The following is a 12,156-nucleotide window of genomic DNA, read 5'->3' on the forward strand; positions in this document are numbered from 1 at the left end:
GAATTACAAGTGATTATGACATCACCAAATCACCAATAAAGGAAGCCGAAACGATTGTACCAATGGGAATACCAATAAAAATGAGGTACCAAAAAGACTTACATCAACTTCTTGAAACCAAAACCATCCAAACACATTTTAGAATTGTGATACCATCTCAAATCAATAGAATATACATCCAAGCACCAGACAAGCTTATTATAGAGATGACCACTAATAGAATTGCAGCTCCTTACAACATCACAAAGAGAAAAATCACGTTGAATAAATTGCAACTCCACAATTTTGCCAAATCAATTAGAATAATAGCAGTCCTCCCCCATTCCAAAAATAAACAATAGCATTAATAATCATCATCTTTTTTGCAAGTTTAAACATACACTCATCAATCAATTACCACCTAGCAGAAATTGAGAATCAAAACTCCATGGTAATAATGAAATTGCACTAAACAGATGTTGGATTAATTAAATATCAAAGCTATCAAAACAAGCTTACCAACATCACCAATAAAACCTCATCAACTTCTGATCAAAACAAATTATAACCTTTTATTCAAAAGAGACCATGCTTCTTCATTTTGTTGCTAATTACAAAGTTATATAGCTAAAATCTAACAATCAATAAGTAGTAACAGAAAGTGATATCTATTATAAATTTCAATCAAAATTAAAAAAAGTTGTGATAACTAAGATGTATATATACCTGAGAAAGTTGTGATGTCAATAATGGTGGAAATTGAGTCTCAGTTATATTGAAACTACCAATAGAGCTACCAATTGTTGGCACAAAATTTATAGACTAAAACAAAAAAATAAAATACAATCTTTGATAGTTATAACATAAATTATCTTAGATTAACATAAATAAAATAAATACCAACTTGATAATTGATTCGGTTACATTGTACGCTAGCCACGCTGAAAATAGTTTGATCTATACCCTGTGTTATAAAAAAAATAGAATGATTTAAGTTATTCGAATTTAACAATAAATAATACCAAATAAATAAAATTTGTGAAGTTATGGAATAGAAACTAATCCGGTGGTAAGGACGGAGCACCCACGTCGGCGACGGTCAACGACACGTAGAGGTCAAAGGTCAATAGGGGCGGGCCCAAGGTCCTATCGAGCAGACAGAACATCTGACCGGTCGGCCGGATGTCCTCCAGGCCGATCGGAATATGGCTCGACCACAGGTCGAGCTTCCGACGCTTAAGGTAAAGGAGCTTATGGGCCGAGCGGACAGGCCGCTCGGTCGAAGCACAGATCACCGAGGTGCGATCCCAGCCGAGCACAGGACCGAGGATCTTCCCGCTCGGTCCAATACATACACGTACCCGAGGGATAGGAGCGCCGAGCGGCAAGACCGCCTGGCCCTGGAACAGACAAGAGATGCAAAAGGACGAAAGGGACAGCTGTTAAACATCATCCTCGAGACACCTGTCGCCGACAAGCAGCATGGTCGGCGGCCGGACCGGACAGAGTATCGTACAGTGGAAGTTTCCACTGTTATGTCAGGGATATGCTCGGACGATTGTGGAAGGGTGTCAGACATGCTTTTCTGACACACTCATTTGGAGGTATGTTTGGGGAAACGTGCACGCATCGAGAAGTGTGCCCGCGCCTCTCCGGGGTCCTATATAAGGACCCCCAAACTTCAACGGAGGTATGCAGAATTCTCATCACTGTAGCCACAGTTACTCTGCCTCCTTTCTTCTTCGTTGTCTGACTTAAGCGTCGGAGGGTCGTCGCCGGGAACCCCTTCCCGGCTCGTCTTCTTTGCAGGTTCGCCGGAGATCCACATCACCAGTCGGAGACAGCGGAAAGCGCCACACCCCCAGCATCTGTCGACTCAGCGCTCAGACAGGATCAAATTAGCGCCGTCTGTGGGAACGCACCTGAATCCGAGCCGAGAAGATGGAAGAAGCTGGACGCCAACTCATGGTAACGCTCTCTCCCGAGGAACTAAAGGCACTCATTCAGGCACGAGCCGCAAAGATGGTGGAGCAATAGCAGAAGGCCCAAGCCGAGAGGATAGCGCAGCAGGCCGCCTCGGTTTCTAAAGGCCTAGCGGCAATAGAGGACCGACCGGAACAATATTCTACCTGGGCTCAGAACAAGGGGCAGACCGGCACGCTAGGGGACGCGCCGGCCGACCCTATTCCATTCCATCAAGCATTGTTCCAGACGCCGTCGGAATTGGCCCTAGCCAACCAAGGATCGTCCGATGAAGCACCCGTACGGGACGCCAGAAAGGGGAAGGCACCGCGCGCGGAGTCATCCCTCGAGTGGGTTAATCGTCAGTTCTCGGAGGTGATCTTGCAAGACCCTCTCCCGAAACATTATGCTCCAATATCGATCGGGGAGTATAGTGGTGTAACTGATCCGGACGACCATCTCGGTAAGTTCGATAACGCTGCCACTCTTCACCAATACACCGACGGAGTCAAATGCAGGGTTTTCCTCACTACATTGTTCGGTTCGGCTCAATGCTGGTTCCGGAGGTTGCCGGACGGATCAATTAAGAGCTTTAGATATTTCTGAACGGCCTTCCTCCATCATTTCGCGAGCAGCAGGCGCTACCAGAAGACCAGCGTCAATCTGTTCGCCATCAAGCAAGGTTCGAAGGAGCCACTCCGAGCCTACATCCAGCGCTTCAACCAGATGATCATGGACATCCCAACGGTCACTTCAGAAACTATGATGAACGCATTCACATAGGGACTTGTGGACGGTGATTTCTTCCGCTCGCTCATCAGAAAGCCGCCTCGCGACTACGACCATATGCTGCACAAGGCCAATGAATATATCAATATAGAGGAAGCCCAGACGGCCAGAAGGAAGGAAGCACCATCTGAGCCACCGACCTCAGTCGAGCGGAAGCCTCCCACTAGCTACCATCCACCTAGAGGACCTCGGGCGGAAGCAACCCGACCTCATCAGCAAGCAAGGTCGCACGCCGTTCAACAAGTAGTGACCGATCGGCCTAAGCCAAAAGGGAAGGTATGGACTCCCATGTTTTGTTCGCTCCATCAGTCAGCAACCCACAACACGCGCGATTGTCGGAGCCTCCCCCCAATCGCTCATCCTACGCCGGGGAACTATCGTCGCCGATCACCTTCGCAGGACCGGCGACATCGACACCAGAGCCCTGGTCGGCGTATAGAAAGAGAATCCCTCGAGCGACAACGTCATCAGTAGCCCAGGACTCAAACTCAGGCATCGCACGAGCGTCCCAGGCCATCCACTCGGGAGGAAGAGAATAGAAGCAACGCGTCCCGAGGAGAAATCAACATCATCGCGGGTGGACCAACCGGAGGTGACTCCAACAGGGCAAGGAAGGCGCATGCAAGGCAGCTCACGATCCATGCGGTTGGCTGCAGTCAGGAGCGGGTGAACGGGCCTGAGATCAGCTTTGGGCCTAGGGACCTCGAGGGAGTCGAAGTCCCGCATGATGACGCCTCATCATCCGAGCGGTAATAGCTAACTACACTATTCACCGCATCTTTATTGATACAGGCAGCTCGGTCAACATAATCTTCCAGAAGGCCTTCGACCAATTGCAAATCGACCGAGCTGAGTTGCTGCCGATGACAACCCCCCTCTACGGGTTCACCAGCCACGAAGTTTTACCGGTCGGACAGGTCCGGCTGGCTATCTCGCTGGGAGAGGAGTCACTCAGAAGAACGCAGACAACTAACTTCATCGTAGTCAATGCTCCCTCCGTGTACAATGTGATCTTGGGGCGACCGACTCTCAACGAGTTCCGAGCGGTCGTCTCCACCTTCTGCCAGAAAATCAAGTTCTCAGTGGAAGACCAAGTAGGGGAGGTCCGAGGAGACCAGCTGGCAGTCCGGCGGTGCTATATAGAAATGGTCCTGGCCGAAGCTAGATGTGCTCGGAAAGTGCCACGAGTCGAGGTAAACGCTATAACCGAAAAGCCACCCTCTCTAGTTTATGAAGAAAAAGAGGAGATACAGATCCACCCTGCCCGACCGAGGGCCACGACTTTTATAGCGTCCGACCTGGAAGCAAGCCAGAAGGAGGAGCTGATCAAATGTCTTCAACAAAACTACGACCTCTTTGCTTGGTCGACCCATGAGCTGCCGGGAGTCTCATCGAGCACAGCGCAGCACGAGCTTCATGTCCGACCGGACACCCGGCTGGTGAAGCAAAGGAAGAGGGATTTCAGTGCTGAACAGAATGTCATCATCCGAGCAGAAGTAGAGAAGCTCCTGGAGGTCGGCCACATACGAGAGGTACAGTTCCCGAGCTGGCTTGCAAATGTGGTACTAGTCTCCAAACCGGGCAACAAATGGAGGGTCTGCATCGACTTCCGGGACCTGAACAAGGCATGCCCGAAGGATTTCTACCCTTTACCCCGGATCGACCAACTAGTAGACTCTATCGCCGGGTGCGAGCTGATATGCATGTTGGATGCTTATCAGGGCTACCACCAGGTGTTGCTCGCCCGAGAAGACCAAGAGAAGGTCAGCTTCGTCACGGTGGATGACACTTACTGTTACAACGTGATGCCGTTCGATTAAAGAATACTGGCGCAACATACCAGCGGCTGATGAACAAGGTGTTCCGGGGGTAGATTGGGCGCAACTTGGAGGTCTACGTAGACGATATACTAATCAAATCACTCCGAGCAGTAGATCTTTACAAGGATATAGAGGAAACCTTCCAGACACTAAGGAAGTATGGAGTCAAGCTGAACCCACAAAAGTATTTGTTCGGAGCAAAAGGCGAGAGTTTCCTGAGATACATTGTCACCGAGCGGGGTATTAAGGCAAACCCTAGCAAGGTTAAAGCACTGCAAGATATGCCGCCCCCTAGAAATCTGAGGGAAGTTCAACGTCTTATCGGTCGAATAACGGCTGTATCGCGATTCATCTCTAGAACGGTCGACTGGAGCCTCCCTTTCTTCAAGATCCTGCGAAGAGCTACAAAGTTCCAATGGGACGGGGAGTGCGATCAAGCGTTCGAGGAGCTGAAGATCTACCTGAATTCTTTACCTGTGTTGGCTAAGCCGAACGCAGGCGAACCGCTTCGTATGTACCTGTCCTCCACCGAGCATGCTGTCGGCTCGGCATTGGTGAGGGGAAGCGAAGAAGAGCAGCCCGTGTATTTCCTGAGTCACATTTTAAAAGATGTTGAGTCTCGCTACACTGGTCTCGAGAAGCTTGCTTTCACTTTAGTCCTCGTCGCTCGGAGACTTCGCCCTTATTTCTTGGCGCATATGATCATCGTTATGACGAATAGTCCACTGGGAAGAGTGCTCCTGAATCCATAGGCGTCCGGGTGACTCATCAAATGGACGACGGGGCTTAGTGAATTCGACATCCAGTATCAAGCCCGTTCGGCGATTAAGGCGCAGTCCTTGGCAGATTTTGTAACTGAAGTACACAATCCCGAGCCCGAAGCTTTATGGAAAGTATTTGTGGACGGGTCATCCACTAGGCTGGGTAGCGGAATCGGTATCTTGCTGCTTTCTCCTCAAGAAGAGCGGATGCATCTATCTATCCGTTTGGATTACCGGGCAACAAATAATGAGGCGGAATATGAGGCCCTCATAGTCGGCCTACAGGCCGCGCGGCATGTGGGAGCCCGCCAGGTGATACTATACTCTGACTCCCAATTGGCCGCTCAGCAACTCTCGGGGTCCTTCGAGATAAACAACGCAAGGCTCCGGCTCTACGCGGAGGCCTTTGAAAAGCTCAAGACTAACTTCATTGAGGTTGTCATACAGAAGATCCCCCAAGCCGAGAAACAGCCGGCGGACGAACTAGCCAAGCTCGCTAGCTCAATAACACCGATCGTCATCCAATAGCCAATGGAGCAGGTGTCCTTGGTGGCGCACATCGACCTGATGGAAGACCTCACATTCCCGAGCGATTGGAGAACAACCATAATAGAATTTTTGCATTCGGAGGCCACGCCGTCCGATCGGGAGGAAGCCCAGCTATTGAGGAGAAGAGTCGACCGGTTCACACTCATTGGGGACCAACTTTACAAAAAGGCGTTCTCCCGCCCGCTGCTGAAGTGTGTCAGCTCGGAAGACGCAGAATATATTCTCCATGAAGTACATCAAGGATCTTGCGGAGGTCATCCGGGCGGGCGATCGTTGGCTAGGAAGATCCTGCTGGCCGGATACTTCTGGCCAACCCTACAGGAAGACGCCGCTCGGACCGTCGCTACCTGCCTTTCCTGTCAGAAGTACCACAGCTTCTCCCATAGGCCAACGGAGAGGATGAAGGCGTCTACTATGTCCTGCCCGTTCGACCAGTGGGGTATGGATATAGTAGGACCTTTCCCTATGGCGATTGGGCAGTGGAGGTTTTTACAGGTGGCGGTCGACTATTTCTCCAAGTGGGTCGAAGCCGAACCACTGACCAAGATAACCGAGCAGATGGTCAAGAAGTTCATCTGACAACATATAATCTGTCGGTTTGGCATTCCTTGTCGGCTCATTTCGGATAACAGGCGGCAGTTCGTTGGTCAGCAGCTCGGAGAATGGTGCAAGGGGTACGACATCGAACAACACTTCACTTCCATGCCGTATCCTCAGAGCAATGGTCAAGCCGAAGTAGCCAACCGGGAGATCCTGCGAATGCTTCGGGTTCGACTCGATCACATGGGAGGAAGCTGGGTGGACAAGCTGCCAGGCGTGCTATGGGTCATTCGCACAACCCCAAAGGAGGGAACGGGAGTAACACCGTTCCACTTGGTATACGGGGGCGAGGCGGTCGTCCCAGTCGAGGTCGGAGTCGAGTCCGATCGGATCCAGAACTACGATGGGGACAATGCCGAGCGGAGACAGTTGGAGTTGGACCTAGTGGACGAGGCGCGAGCTAAAGCAGTCGTCCGGCTGATGGCGTACATGCAAAGAATGAAGCAGAATTACAACAGGCGTGTAATTCCCAGAGCATTCCAGGTCGGCGATCTAGTATGGAAGAAGGTGAAGCCGGTCGGCGATGTGAGCAAGATGGAAGCTCCCTGGGCGGGGCCCTTCAGAGTCGTCGAGAAGCTCCGATCGGGTGCATATTACCTGGAAGATGAGGACGGACAGCGGCTAGAACGACCATGGAGCGCAAACCACCTCCAGCCGTACCGAGCGGGGTAAAAGGTGTGTCAGTGTAATTTATTTCATGTATGCTCCGTTCCTCTGTATCCTTGGGCTGTAGGAGTAAAAATTAAAAAAGACAAAGGATATGAGCATTTGGTGCCGAACGGCAAAACTCCACGAAGACCGTTGAGCGGCGACGTTAAACTCTAGAGTCGAACCGGCGACTATAAACCCCCCGGCCGGAAGACCATCGAGCGGCGACGTTAAACTCTAGAGTCGAATCGACGACTATAAACCCAGCGGCTGGAAGACCGTCGAGCGGCGACGTTAAACTCTAAAGTCGAACCGGCGACTATAAACCCCCCGGGCCCGAAGACTGTCGAGCGGAGTCGAACCGGCGACTATAAACCCTTCGACCCGAAGACCGCCGAGCGGCGACGTTAAACTCTAGAGTCGAACCGGCGACTATAAATCCCCCGGCCGGAAGATCGTCGAGCGGTGACGTTAAACTCTAGAGTCAAACTAGCGACTATAAACCCCCCGGTCAGAAGACCGTCGAGCAGCGACGTTAAACTCTAGAGTCGAACCGGGCACTATAAACCCCTCGGCCGGAAGACCGTCGAGCGGCGACGTTAAACTCTAGAGTCGAACCGGCGACTATAAACCCCCCGGCCGGAAGACCGTCGAGCGGCGACGTTAAACTCTAGAGTCGAACCGGCGACTATAAACCCCCCGACCGGAAGACCGTCGAGCGGCGACGTTAAACTCTAGAGTCGAACCGGCGACTATAAATCCCCCGGTCGGAAGACCGTCTAGCAGCGACGTTAAACTCTAGAGTCGAACCAGCAACTATAAACCCTCCCGGTCCGAAGACCGTCGAGCGGCGACGTTAAACTCTAGAGTCGAACCGGCGACTATAAATCCCCCGGCCCGAGGACCGTCGAGCGGCGACGTTAAACTCTAGAGTCGAACCGGCGACTATAAACCCCCCGGCTCGAAGACCGTCGAGCGGCGACGTTAAACTTTAGAGTCAAAACCGCGACTATAAACCCCCCGATCGGAAGACCGTCGAGCAGCGACGTTAAACTCTAGAGTCGAACCGGCGATTATAAATCCCCTGGCCCGAAGACTGTCGAGCGGCGACGTTAAACTCTAGAGTTGAACCGGCGACTATAAACCCCCCGGCCCGAAGACCGTCGAGCGGTGACGTTAAACTCTAGAGTCGAACCAGCGACTATAAACCCCCCGACCGGAAGACCGTCGAGCGGCGACATTAAACTCTAAGGTCGAAGCGGCGACCTTAAACACTCCGCTCGGAAGGACGTAGTGCGGCCGCATTAAAGCCCGGCACTTAAGGGCAGGCGAGCGGTTATCCTAAATCCCAGAAGGGACCAATGAATAGAAGCATTTTGGCATAGACTCAGCTCGGGCCATAAGGTTATTAATGACAACCAGGGGAAAACAAGCTAACAGAACAAAAGTTGCATTCAAAAGTAGCATTTAAAACAAAAGTTGGCCGCCCGAGCGGCAGAAATACAAAAATGCAAAAGGCACTTCATTCGAGATAATCAAAAACGCTCTTTGGTATGGTGGTAAGAAGCGCTGCATGCTTCCGGGCGGGGATGACAAAGGACTCCTGCAAGTGACCTTAGGCCTTCAGGTGGTCCGCAGTGGCAGTGATGGCCAACTCGAATGCAAGGACGAGCCGATCGCACATCTTCTGAACAAACTCAGCCGAGCGGATGTACTTCTGTCTCAGTACGCCGAACCGTCTTGGCTCAGCCTCTTGATATTCCTTAAGAGCAGAGCGAGAGGCCTCGAGGGCCTCCTGCAAGGTCTTCAGCTCGTCCTTGAGAGCCGCCACCTCGACCGAACGACCCTTCTTTTCGCGGTCCAGTAGATCCGCCAACTCCTTTACCCGCTGTTCCAGGGCTCGGGCCTTCACATTCTTCGCTTCCAAATCGACAATAATGGTATTCTTCCGAGTGGTGGCGAGTTCTATCTGCGATCATAGGTTTTGACCTACTTTTCGAGCTGGTCTAGCATGTAGGCCTGGTCGGCGGTTTTCTTCCGCTCGGCCTCTAGCTGCTTCTTGGTCTTGGTCAGCTCTTTTGCAACTCGGCATATGAAGGGCCCTGAGAAGAGGATGGTCCGCCAAAAATTTTGAGACGCTTCAGCTCTTCCTTCAACATCGCCAGACGAGCGGCAACCGCACGTCTTCCACCCAACACTAAAGAAAAAGGAGCTTTTTAGTGCCGGACGGGGAGGCGATGCAAAGAAGTTTGAGTGGACAGAAGACTTACGCCGGTGGCATGCCTCATGTGACTGTTGCTAGCAGGCCGGGAGGCATTGTGGAGACACGGGCTCGGGCATTCGCCCATACCTCGGCGAGCGACCCCCGGATGGCGATCTGTGGGCTGATCCGACTCCACGAGGTAATCCTCGGTAGGAAGATGCAGAGTGACCTTAATGGTGCGGCTCCCACCCCGCGTCATCTGAGCGGACGCGGAGGGATCAGATGCGGGGGCGGACGGCTTGGAAAGTATGACCGAGCGGCGAGGCCTCTGAGACACCGGAGGCAAGGAGCTAACTGGCTGCGCGACGATGGGTTCTTGAGAGGGCTCTAGCTGTGACGGGGTCCGATCGGAGGACAGGGACTCGACGGAAGGAGCCTTGCCGCGAGGGGACAGAGGGCCCGTCCGCTCGGACGCTTGCACCGCGGAGGTAGCCGAACGAAGTGGCATCTCAACGCACCGTCTCTTCCTGTTGAGTGGGAGCTCATCCTCCGGATCGGAGCCTTCCTCCTGAACGGTCGGTTCCCTACTAGAGGTTGCGCCACCCATCACCTCCACGGGAGAAGTCTGAGCGACCGACTCCCCCACATTGGTCTCACTCTCACCCTCGTGAGAGCCGACCGGAGCAATACCCATCTGCTCCATTTCCTTGGCCGCTGCCGCCTCGATCGCCTCCGCCTTTTTCTTCAGAATCCCAAACAGTACAGATTCCATTACGATATTCGCTGTAAAGAAAAGAGAAGGAAATCAGTTAGAACTCAAGGCAAAGACACAAGTAAATTTCTTACCAAAGCTGCTCGGGAGCTTGGTTTGGCTCGGACTCAAGCCGAACATGTACATCACTCCTTCAGGGAGGAGCTTGTTGATGTCGAACTTCAGACCGGCTAGCATATTCGCCGCTTGAAGGTAGTCTGGTCGGGTCTTATACCTCTTCAGTTCGGGGGAGGTGGGCGGTCCGACCTGCCACTTGGTCAAGAAGGGGAACCGTCCGGGAAAACGGAGGAAGAAAAAGTATTCCTTCTAATGTTTGTTGGAGGTAGCCATTTTATCGAAGAAGACCAAGCCGATCCGAGATTGGAACAGATAAGTGCCCAGCTCGGATTGCTTGGGGTAATAGAAGTAGTAAAAAACCTACGGACGGAGGGGAATGCTGTGGATTTTGAACAACACAACAACTCCACACAAAAGGCGGAAGGAATTTGGCACCAGCTGGCCGAGCGGAATACCGAAGAAATTATAAACTTCGACGATAAAGGGATGAAGAGGAAATCGCAGACCGGCTGTAAACTGATCGCGGAAAAAACAAATAGTGTCGCGCGACGATTTGTGCGGTCGAGCGAAAGGCAAGGGTAAAATAAGTTCAAAATCAGAAGGGAGATCGAAGGCGTTAATTAAGCTCTCTGTGTCACGCAGATCGAACTGTGACTCCATGGTAGTATACCATGGGTCAGGAGTGAGATCTGCGGGCTGGGAAGAGCTAGCCATCGCCGGAATAGTACAGAAGGCAAAGGTCGAAAGAAAAGGCAAGGGGCTTGAGGAGAAAGATGAACGGAACAGTAACCGAAAAACACGACTATGGCGAGGAGTGCAAAGAAAAGGCGGAACCAGGGAGCAAAAGGCAAAGGATCTTACAGAAAGTAGGGTGGGTGAAAGAAGAAGACAAAAGATCGCCGGAAGGCCGAGAAAACTGGTTTGCCGGAGCACTGAGCGCAAACGAGAGCTCTGCAAGCACGAACGTGAAGGTGCGGCGGAAGGGGATGGCGAAGGCTTTATAAGGTTGGGCCCGATCGTCTCGAACCGTCGGATGCAGGTCACAGGGACCGAGACCCGTATTTGGCCGCTCATTTCAAACCGCCAATGGTCCCATCGGACGTGACGTCGTCGTTGTACGATGACGACAGAGGTGCCACGTGGCGTCAGGTCATAAGAGTGTATTTAATGAGCCTCATTACGGTGCAGAGCTCACGTGCTCAACCATAATGACGGGGATTTGCACGTATTCCAAGGGAATCCTGAAGACGTCAGCGGTGACAGGCTGCCGGCCGACCGGTCCATCATTAGTAATAGACCGAACGGCCCCACTTGGCATCATACTGGCCGAGCGAAAGGGCATTTTAGAAAGCGGTAGAGCGGATGATGCCACCCAGCCAGACTCATAGTCCAGTCAGTCGGACTTAGCGCCTCCTTCGACTAGACTTGAGGGGAAGGCATGTGATCCGGTGGTAAGGACGGAGCACCCACGTCGGCGGCGGTCAACGACACGTGGAGGTCAAAGGTCAATAGGGGCGGCCCCAAGGTCCTATCGAGCAGACAGAACATCTGACCGGTCGGCCGGATGTCCTCCTGGCCGATCGGAATATGGCTCGACCACAGGTCGAGCTTCCGACGCTTAAGGTAAAGGAGCTTATGGGCCGAGCAGACAGGCCGCTCAGTCGAAACACAGATCACTGAGGTGCGATCCCAGCCGAGCACAGGACCGAGGATCTTCTCGCTCGGTCCAATACATACACGTACCCGAGGGATAGGAGCGCCGAGCAGCAAGACCGCCTGGCCCTGGAACAGACAAGAGACGCAAAAGGACGAAAGGGATAGCTGGTAAACATCATCCTCGAGATGTCTGCCGCCGACAAGCAGCATGGTCGGCGGCCGGACCGGATAGAGTATCTTTCGGTGGAAGTTTCTACTGTTACGTTAGGGATATGCTCGGACGATTGTGGAAGGGTGTCAGACATGCTTTTCTGACACACTCATTTTGGAGGTATGTTTGGGGAAACGTGCACGCATCAA

Source organism: Zingiber officinale, chromosome 8B, assembly GCF_018446385.1.
Source record: "Zingiber officinale cultivar Zhangliang chromosome 8B, Zo_v1.1, whole genome shotgun sequence".
NCBI lineage: Eukaryota > Viridiplantae > Streptophyta > Magnoliopsida > Zingiberales > Zingiberaceae > Zingiber > Zingiber officinale.